Below are 10,595 nucleotides of genomic sequence, written 5' to 3' on the forward strand. Positions count from 1 at the left end.
AAGCCATTAAGGGCTTTATAGGTAACAAGTGAATTTTAGCCCGTTGAAAAACGGGCGCTAGTAATGCTTTCGGCCCCCGCCGCCGAACCGCCCTCCCAGCTGCCCGATCCCACCATTTGTACAGGAAAGAGGAGCTCGCCAGCAGAGCCCCTCTTTCTGCAAAGGCTCTTCTCAAACTGGCGCTTTGAGCGGAAAGGACGCCCTTTCCGCTCAAAGCGCCAGTTTGAGAAGAGCCTTTGCAGAAAGAGGAGCTCTGCTAGCGAGTTCCTCTTTCCTGTACAAATGGTGGGATCGGGCAGCTGGGAGGGCGGTTCGGCGGCGGCATTTTTCAGGGCCAATTTGGCCCTTAGTAATTTGGCGGGGGGATGGAAATGGTGGGATCGGGCCCCAAGGTTTCCCCCCCCCCGCCCGGCTTTACTGGCGGCGCCAGGCCTCGGCGGCGGCTCCGCCACCACCTCGGCCAGCTTCCCCGCCGCCTCTTCCCCCGGCGCCTCTCTCCTTTATTTGCGGCGGCCGCTTCTGGCCCCGCCGCCGCCTCACCCGCACTCCCGCCACCAGTTGCCCCGTCGCGGCCACCGCCACCTCTGGACGTGGCCACGGTTGCGCCGCCGCCTCTCCCGCACTCTCCTCCTGGCGTAGGCGGCGGCCACTTCTCCTTCTCCCGGCCCCAACATGGCCGCCAGGTCCTGCCGTTCGTGCCTCCCTTGCCCTGTTCTGGGCATGCCCAGAACAGGCCAGGCATGAACGCACGCTTGGTGTCCGTCCACGGACGGACACCAAGCGTTTTATTAGAGAGGATAACCAGCACTTTTTATATTGCCCAGAAACCTACTGGTAGCCAGTGTATTTTTTAAAACCAGAGTAATATGGTCTCTTCAGGGCGTCATGAAGACCAATCTCGCAGCAGCATTCTGCACCAACTGCCGTTTCAGGACTACGTACAAAGGCAGTCCCATGTAGAGTGCATTGTAGTAGTCAAACCTGGAAGTTACAGTACCAGCATGTACACCACTTAAGGTCACTCACTTCCAGGAAAGGGCACAGTTGGCGAACCAGCTGAAGCTGATAGAAAGCACTCCTGGCCTCCTCCTCCAGCTGAGGTAACTGAGAGAGGGTTGGGTCCAGAAGTACTCCCAAACTGTGGACCTGTTCCTTCTGGGGGCGGGCCTAATCCCATCGAGAACCGGCAGATCTATCCCATTTCCTGAACTACGGTTTCCTACAATGAGCACTTCCATCTTATTGGATTCAGTCTGTTTGTTATCTCTCATCCAGCCCATTGCTGCCTCGAGGCAGGCATTTAGAGAAGTTATGCCACTGCCTGATGAAGCTGGCATGGAGAAATAGATTTGGGTGTCATCAATGTACTGATAACACTCTGCGCCAAGTCCCCTGATGATCTCTCCCAGCGGTTTCATATAGCAACTGCTGCTGCCGCCTTCGAACCGCTCAGCCGTGCTTCCGTGCACATCCCTACCATTGAATCACAGTCTTTCTGAGTCATGATTTCACTGACAACTTGTATAGCAAACCCAGGAAGTGTTCATCATTTTTTGTTATTAATATTTCAAATTCTGTCAAATCTCTGATATTTCCACCTTGCTTTTGTCTTTCCTTCTGTGCTATGCTATTTATCTGTGAATCCTGAAACCAAGAAGGCGGGCTCATTTGTCTTGCCTGCTGGCTGGCGAATAAAATTTCCAGGACCAAGTTTCCCTCCTTGCTGACAGGTAGCTTGGCAGCAGGCCACGCACACACTGGCTGGCGAGGCCTCCCTCAGACCCCACCCCTATTGCCACGGCAGCAGGAGCAGCACAGACAGCAACAGGGTGTAGCAGTACTTTCCCCTGACCCTCAACGAGTCCTGCCCGGTGCATCTGAGCATGCTCACAAGCATGCGTGCATGCTCAGTATGGTCAAACAAAGCTCAAATGAAGCTCCATTTCATTTTCTATCTTAAACATAATTTGTAACAATCTTAAACATCTGGTTTTTAAAAGATAATGCATTGTCCCAAAGCACCAAAATATTTTAATGTTTTGTTCAGAAAAAAACATTTAAAACATCTTAAACATTAAACATTACATTGCTGCAAAAGTCTCTTCAAGGTGTGGGCCACTGAGTGGCTACAAATGGGGACTGAGCATGAGCAACGGCATGGAAGTAGTAGCAAAATCTGAGTGGCAGGGGATAAGGACGCACTAGCATGTCATAAAACCCTGCCGGGCAGGGCTCATTGAGGGGCATGATAAAATACTGCTACACCGTGCACTAGGAACAGATCTTATTGACTTCCTAGAAGGGATATGTATATTAAGGTGAGCAAAGGATCTTGGGGATTGGTTCACTGTAACCATGGATGCCACCAGGCTTACAGACCCATGCAAAGCAGTGAGAAAGACCCAACACACTCCTATCCTTGTCAGATGGCTTTTTGTCCACCACCAAACATTTTTGCTTAATCAAGGTGAAGTGGCCATATCAAATATGGTGTGGGGCAAATTTGCAGAGCATTTTCATCCCACTTGCTCCAAATCAGGTAGAAATCCAATTGGCTATCCTGATCCTGAAATGGGGTAGGTCTAAAAGGAACCCAAGGGACAGCTTCCCCTGTCCCCCTTCATTACTCTGGTTCTGCAAATAGCAGGGCAAATGGCTGTTTTGGCAGTGGAGGGCAGACTTCAGTGAGCAGATGGCACATGGGAACAGGTTTAAAAACCAAACACCTCCCTCCAGCATTGCTTTCATTTTCTAGTCTGATCCATCCCCCACAAGCAATAACATATTTAATCCATTGGACTGATCCATGTGCTTGCCAGCGTGGTGTTGTAGTTAGAGTGGGACTAGGACCAGGGATACCAGAGTTCAAATCCCCATTCAGCCCTGAAAGTTGAAACTCACTGGGTGAACTCTAGGAGGACAGTAATTCCGCTTAATATACGTTGCTCTAAAATATGGTCCCAATTCTGATTCTCTTTTGCAGCCTAGCAGCTACTATTTTAATTATTAAAATCACGAACACGAGGCCAGAACTATACATTTAACGTAATTTGGTCCCAAGAAAGATTGAGAGAGGAATAAACGGATAGCATACAGTGGCTGGGGCTGAGAGAGAGAGGATTTTAAACATTGTGAACTCCCATTCGTCTACTATTATGTTTACTGTAACTTTGAACTGATTGGGAATGTGACAATTAGGGAACTTTAAACAAGCAGCAAAAAGATCTATGACACATTTGTTTGGTCCATAAATAGCTTTCAGAATGGAAGAAATCTAAGAATGCAAAGCTGCAGAAATACTATTAGTTATAGACAGTAACTGAGAACCCATGCAACTGACTGAGAATGCAGAAGTTATTCAGACTAGGAGCTAAATATAGAGTTATAAAATAGTTAGTTAAATATATTCCATTTAGGAATAGGTCTTACCTATTTCCAGATTTTTTTTCTAATTCAATGACAGCATCTTAGCAAAATGAGTTGTATAAGAAACAAGCCAGTTTTCTTGGCAAGAACACAGAAGAGGAGAGTCTAACCATTTCCAGAAAGTGGAAGAAAACGGGAAGTGAAGAAAACGGAACCTGCTGACGTGTGTGTGTGTGTGTGCGTGCGTGTGTGTGTGTGCGCGCACTCATATGTGCAGCACTAACAGCTTTTTACACTTTGTATGATACATTTACCAACCTTTGCTACCCTGTTTCCCCGAAAGTAAGACCTAGCAGTAATTTCAGATGTACCGCTAATTGCCTTAGTGCATTTTTTGGGGCTAAAATTAATATAAAACACTGTCTTATTTTCGGGGAAACACGGTATCCACTAAGCATTGTGGAAATATTGTTTCACTGCCATTTCACTGCCTTGTCTGTCTGTGATATTTCTTTGCACACTAAACGCTGACCCACCCTGTGTCAACATGCTTTTCTTCTACTCTCACATATTTGCAGGCTTCCAAGAGAAACATTCTTCCCCACCCCTGCCCCAGAATCTGGTTAATTTCTTTTTGAAGACCTGCTTGGATATGCATGTTTAGATATTATGAAAGCACTCGCAGAACAAACAAGAAGTAGCAAGCAAGATCTCAAAGGAGGAATAGGATTCCCGTGGATTTACAGAGAACACAGAGGTATTCACCTTGCCAATGTTTAAATAGCAGTGACAAACACAAATGCACTTCCCCTATGATGAAAACTAAGCAATGGGCACCTTCTCTTTGACTAAGCAGAATTAGTTCAAACAGATAGAACTCTTCCAAGTCATGTTTTAAAACCACTGATCCCATCTAAAAAGGTACATAACTCTAACCCACACCACCTGCAGGTAACATCTGCATGAACAATCCTCCTGCCACTGGCATCACTGCAGTTTTCACAAAACGTTCTCTTGGCTCAGTAATGGGAAATGGACTGAAACAGAAAACCTCCGAAATACAGAATCAACCAAGAGACACACCTTTCTGAACCGAGTATAGAAAATCCCTTATTTGCAACCTTATTTGTCATGTAAGACACCTGCATTTGTGGCAAGTCTTCTCTGCTTTCAGCAACTGCTTAAAAGGTAAAGTGTGCTATCATGTTGGTGACCACAGAGCCCTGTGGTTGTCTTTGGTAGAATACCAGAGGGATTTACAATTGCCATCTCCCATGCTGTATGAGATGATGCCTTTCAGCATCTTCCTGTATCGCTGCTGTCCGATAAAGCTGTTTCCCATAGTCTGGAAAACATACCAGCGGGGATTCGAACCGGCAACCTCTGGCTCGCTAGTCAAGTCATTAGGTGGTTAGAAGACAGAAATTCAACAAGTGGAGTAATTCCCATTATTTAAGCTCTTCAGCAGGAAAATGTTCATCAGTTTCTACCTATGAAAGATACAGGAACCCTGAAAGTAACAATACTGCCAAACCAGCACTGAAGTAATCAGGTGGCACATGGGATGTTGAAGACTCACTAAACTACCACCACAAATGCATCTCAGCATCATGCGTTATTGAATGTTTGCATAACACATAAGAGAGTCTAGTGATACCAAGAAACTTATTTTTCCAAGGGCACCCAGGCAGCAGCACAATCCAACACAGAGTACCCAGCAGGGTTTATTCTGAACCTTCATCAAAACACAGAAGTGCAGCCCCACCCCCAATCAGGAGCAGAGTAACACATAGGCATAGGAGACACTTGCCTATGGTGACAAATTTGAGCAGCGGGAAAGTCCACACGCATGTGGAGGAAGGCCAAAAATGGGCCGCAGAGAAGCCCGTGCAATCATTTGGGAGGAGGGGAGCTGGAAGGAGCTCACTGCCCACATCCTGCAGTGCAGTGGCATTTAAAAAGGTAAAAGAGGGAACTTTCCCCTCACCCCCCAACCTTCCATGCAGTAGCCCCCCCCATCCCAGTGACATTTTTAGAAGACAAAAGGGGAAACCTTTCTCTCCCCCCTCCCTGAAGCCACTGCCACGCCCCATGCTATCACACAGAAGCAGGTGTTTTTTTTAAGGTAAAAGGGTGGCAAAAGCCTTTTTGCCTATGGACAGCAAAAAGCTTAAGATGCCTCTGACCCCACCCCCATTTCCAATCTGTGAGCACCTCTCAAATTATTTCTAATTGAAAAAGAAAGACAAAAATGTAAGAGGGAGGAGAAAATGTGATTGAATAGAAAATGTAAGAGAAAGAAACAAAGAGGGAGGGAGGAGGGAAGGAAGGATACCCCCAGTTGTTGCCTCCAGACTCTGGAATGCTCTCCTCAGCGCTTTCCAGACTAGCTGCTCAACAGCAACAAAATGCCTCCGTTCAGGCAAGTCACACTGAAAATGTAGACAATGGGGGAGCTGTCTTGTAGCAACTAACAAACCGAAAAAACAGCAACTTCCTTATGTATATAACTTCCTTATATATGGTGTCCTAGATCTATATCGCAGTGATTAAATTCAAAACAAGGCATTGGCAATGAGAATGGCACCCTGCTGTCCACATAGGGACTGTGATGTCACAACGCAGGAAGTGTGGAAGCACACTTCCAAGATCTGACGCGACCCCGTTGCAGGGTCTAGTCTGGAAAGCGCCCTGGTGTCCATCTGCTCCTCAGTCTCCATCACAGTTTTTAGAAAGCATGTGAAATCTTGGCTTTTTACCCAGGCTTTACATGATTGTTTCTATGGCTGCTGCTTTGTTTCTTTTGTGGTTACATTGTGCTGTTTTTTAATCTTTTAATTAGATCTACATTTTTATATTCTAGCTAATATTTTAATTGTGTATTTTTTGTAGTCCTGTTTTAAGTTTTGTGTGAACTGCTTTGAGATTGTTTTAATGAAAGGTGTTATAGAAATTTAACGATACATTTTTTTTAAAAAGAGCATACGAAAATCAGTGAAGGAAGAAAAAGGTGGCTTGCAAATAATGAGTGAGATTATTTTCCTTCCCAAACTATAGCTGAGACATTTTCTTCTCTCATTTATTTTTACAATTCTGCTCTTTATTAAATTCTCATATTTCAAAATGCACAAAAACCTTGTTCTGCACAAAATCTTTTCCTATTATTGCACAAAACATGTCCAGACATGTAAAATTATTTTGTTTCCTCACCAGCCATTTCACAGCTTTGTGTTTTTGAAGGGGAATGGGTTTGAAAAGCCCCCACACCACCACCCCGCCAAAAAAAAAAAAAAAAGCCCAGAAAACAGACAATAAATGTTAAGTTGCAAACTGAAAAACCACAATAGATGGTTTTGTACAAAGCACAGTAGACAAAAGGGGAAACAATATAGTTAACCTGTGCTGTGCTGCCTCAACAACATCACGGGTTTACTATGCAAGCAAGTGGCAAGCCAGATTTCCTGCTAGTGAATGTCACTCTACAGAGTCTAGAAGAATGGCTTAGTCCATGTTATTAGATGAACTAGAAGCCATGCTGCTCATGTAAGCAGCGAACAACTAGTACAACCTATTTAGAATCAATGTATAGGGAAAAGCTTAGTAAGGCTGACTCAGTCTGAAAGCCAATGAAAGCACTGGCTCCTCTTTTGCCTTTGTCTTTTGCCTTCTGTTCTGTCTCCTGATCCTACTAGCAGCAAGGAGAATACCCTCTCTGGGAAAGAGACCTTTGATCTTCACCTGAACCTAGCTGAAAATTAATGGTTTTAATGTACAATGGTTTTAATGTACAAGCATCATCAATCTGAATGATCTCACCAACAAAGTGAGGAAACAGCATCATATATGAGTAATACTTTGCATGTTAGACAATAAAAATAATTTAACCTTCTTGGATATGATCTTGTTTGAGTAATACTGCATGAAATTGTCTGGTGTTCAGAACATGTGCCACTAATTCAATCCATTTGAATGGTAAGCACAGGGTTAACAGCTCTAAAACCTCTTAGGTGTACTATATTAATGGGTACAGTAAGTGCAGCATTTGTAAAATTACATGGCTACCAGATGGGGATATTAGAAAAAAGCGTTAGATCCTGTTTCATATCATACAAAATAAAAGCAATTTTTTTAATAAAAAAAGGTTTTTGTTTATGATGAATGGCTGCACAATACCTTTGACAAACTGTTGTATCAGAAGCACTTAATGAAATTGTCATAACAGTGCAAGGACTAAGATTCTGCTGCTACGGGCTGTTTTTGTTGGGAAACAAGGGTTAGAATTTACAGTGGGGAGGGGGACACTGCAATTGTGGGCGCCTTTCCACTTCGTTTCTGAGTTGTTTTGAAAACTGAAAAGTCAATGCCTCTGATCTCCATGAGAGTCGTTCACTCACATGGGTTGCATGCTTGGCCTTGGAGAAGATCCTCCTATATTATGCCTGTGGAGTCCAGAGTGCTGCTGCTGATTGGGAAAGGCTGGGGAGGCCCCAGTGGGGGCAACAGGGAGCGAGGCATGCATCACGCCCTCATCACTGCTGTTGCTAAGGTCACCGGAGGCTGAACAGGAAGCAGCAGCAAACAGGAAGGGGCAACAACAATATGAGGCACACACAGGTGTGTTGGGGAGAGCTGGACAGCATGCTGGGAGGATAGGGTCACATGGTGTTCAGCTTGGCCTCTGTAGGGAGACTGGGTGCATCTGCTAGGGCTGCAGCTGGCAAGCCATCTACAATGGCTTTTGGAAAGTCATGCTCACAGCCCAGCTTTTTGCCCCAAAGTCCGTTGGTAATGGCATCTCTGCATCTAACTTGACTTTCCAGTTCTGCTTCTGATCCCGGGTGGTCCTGTTTTGAAAAGGATTGGTTTGCCTATTAATAGAAGTAGCCAACCGTTAGGGTATGTTTTCACCAGTCACGCTAGCTTTGGTATCACACAATTGTCATTTAATCCGTTTCACATCAATTTGCACAAAAGCCACAAAGCATCGATATAGCCACCCAAGGGCACAGCAGGGAAATGACTTGACTAGCAAGCCAGAGATTGCCGGTTCGAAACCCCGCTGGTATGTTTCCCAGACTATGGGAAACACCTATACTGAGCAGCAGCAATATAGGAAGATGCTGAAAGGCATCATCTCAAACTGCGCGGGAGATTGCAGTGGTAAACCACTCCTGTAATCTACCAAAGACAACCACAGGGCTCTGTGGTTGCCAGGAGTCAACACCAATTCAACGGCACACTTTACCACAAAGCATCCCTGGGTGGGGGCGGGGGGGAAGAGCATGAACTCTGAGAACTCCAAGTCAAAAAACATCCTGATTTTGTCTGCATGGCTTTTAAAGAGTCTAAGGTCAGGTTTACATGATCATTTTAATGTCAGCAGAAAGGGGATCTAAGGCTTACTGAAGTGTGTCATGTGATCTCTGAGGCGGGGGGGACAGGAATGCTGTTGGCTTCGTAAAACACAAAAAACATGGAGCTGAGACTGGCAAATCAACTTCTGTCAAGATTACCAATCTCAGCTCTATGTTGGTTTTGTGTGCTGTGAAGTAGATGTTGCATATGACATGCTTGGCAGGCACATGCGCACATCAGTAAGCCCTAGAACCTCTCAACTGATGTTGCAATGATTGTGTGAGCTTGCCCTTAAGACTCTCAAGAAGTCATGCAGATATATAGTTCAAAATGTGGAAGCCAGACTGGTCTCTCGGGTAACCCAGAGAGACCATATTATGCCTGTTTTGAAACAGTTGCACTAGCTGCCGATATGTTTCCAGGCAAAATACAAAGTGCTGGTTATTACCTTTAAAGCCCTGAAAGGCTTGGGCTACCTTAGAGAGCACCTTCTTCTGTATGATCTCCATCCCACATTGAGGTCATCTGGAGAGGTCTGTCTCCAGTTACCACCGGTACATCTGGTGGCGACTTGAAAAGGGCCTTTGCTGTAGCTACTCCGGGCCTATGGAATGCACTCACAGCAGATGAGTGCAGTTTAGGCTCGCTGTTGGCCTTTAAGAGCCCTAAAAAACTTACTTGTTTGGCCTGGCCTTCCAAGGTTTTTAACTGGTTTTTTAAAAAGTATTTTAATTGGTTTTTAGCACTATGTCTTAAATGGTGTGTGTTTTTGTGTCTTTTAATTTGTTGTACACTGCCCAGAGCCTTTGGATAGGGCAGTTTATAAATGTAGTAAATAAACATAATAAAATATTATCAGGAGGATGTTTTTAGATTTGTAGTTTTTGAAGATCCTATTTCCCCCTGAATTTAACTGAAATTAAAATGATTGTGTGAATCTGCCCCACATTTTTCATTGTAGAAAAAGTGCAAGTCTCTAGTCTTCTTACACAATAGCCGTGTTTGATTTGTTACAAAAAGTGGGGACACTGAACTCACACACTGTATCCTCAAGCCCTGATACTCAGAAATTCCCACCACCAATCCATGATTGTGAACCTTCTTTCTTTAGATTGTATCATCTTATTTTCTCTGAAAACTGCTTTGAGAACTTTTTGTCGGAAAATGGTATATAAATATGCATTGTAATGTGCATAGTACTATTCTCAGAATAGCAACTGGTATGTCAAAGATGAGGGAAGGAAGATTGAAACCATGGATTGAAAGGTGGAAGAGCAGAAGCCAGGGCACACCAGCCATACCACCTGACAACTAGAGCTGCTATTAGATTCTAAGGTCATTCACACAACCGAAATCCCTGGGGTTAGGGAGGGCTGGGGAGAAGGCAGGAGTATACCTACCTTCCCTTGGCTAGAGGGAGTAAAGCCTCTCCAGCTCTCTCTTATTTATTTAATATACTTCTATACCGCACCAAAATCACATCTCTGGGCAGTTAACAATAACAAACAAAAAGATAAAACATTAGTTAAAATAAACAAAAAACTTAAACAAAAAACAATAACAAAAAACTTAAACAAAAACAATAACAACAACAACTTAAACAAAAACAAAAACAATAACAAAAAACTTAAACAAAAAACAACAAACAAAAACAGTAGTTAAAACAAAATAAATGACATAGTAAGTTAACACATTACATAGTAAAGTTAACACATTACAATTTAAATTTTAAAAACATTTTAAAACAATGCTAAAACTGTTAAAAAATATTTAATTAAAAGCTTGGGTGAAAAGGTGCATCTTTAAAGATTTTTTAAAAGTTGTCAGAGATGGGGAGGCTCTTATTTCAGCAGGGAGCACGTTCCAAAGCTCTG

The sequence above is a fragment of the Hemicordylus capensis genome, chromosome 2 (genome assembly GCF_027244095.1).
Source record: "Hemicordylus capensis ecotype Gifberg chromosome 2, rHemCap1.1.pri, whole genome shotgun sequence".
Classification (NCBI taxonomy): Eukaryota; Metazoa; Chordata; class Lepidosauria; order Squamata; family Cordylidae; genus Hemicordylus; species Hemicordylus capensis.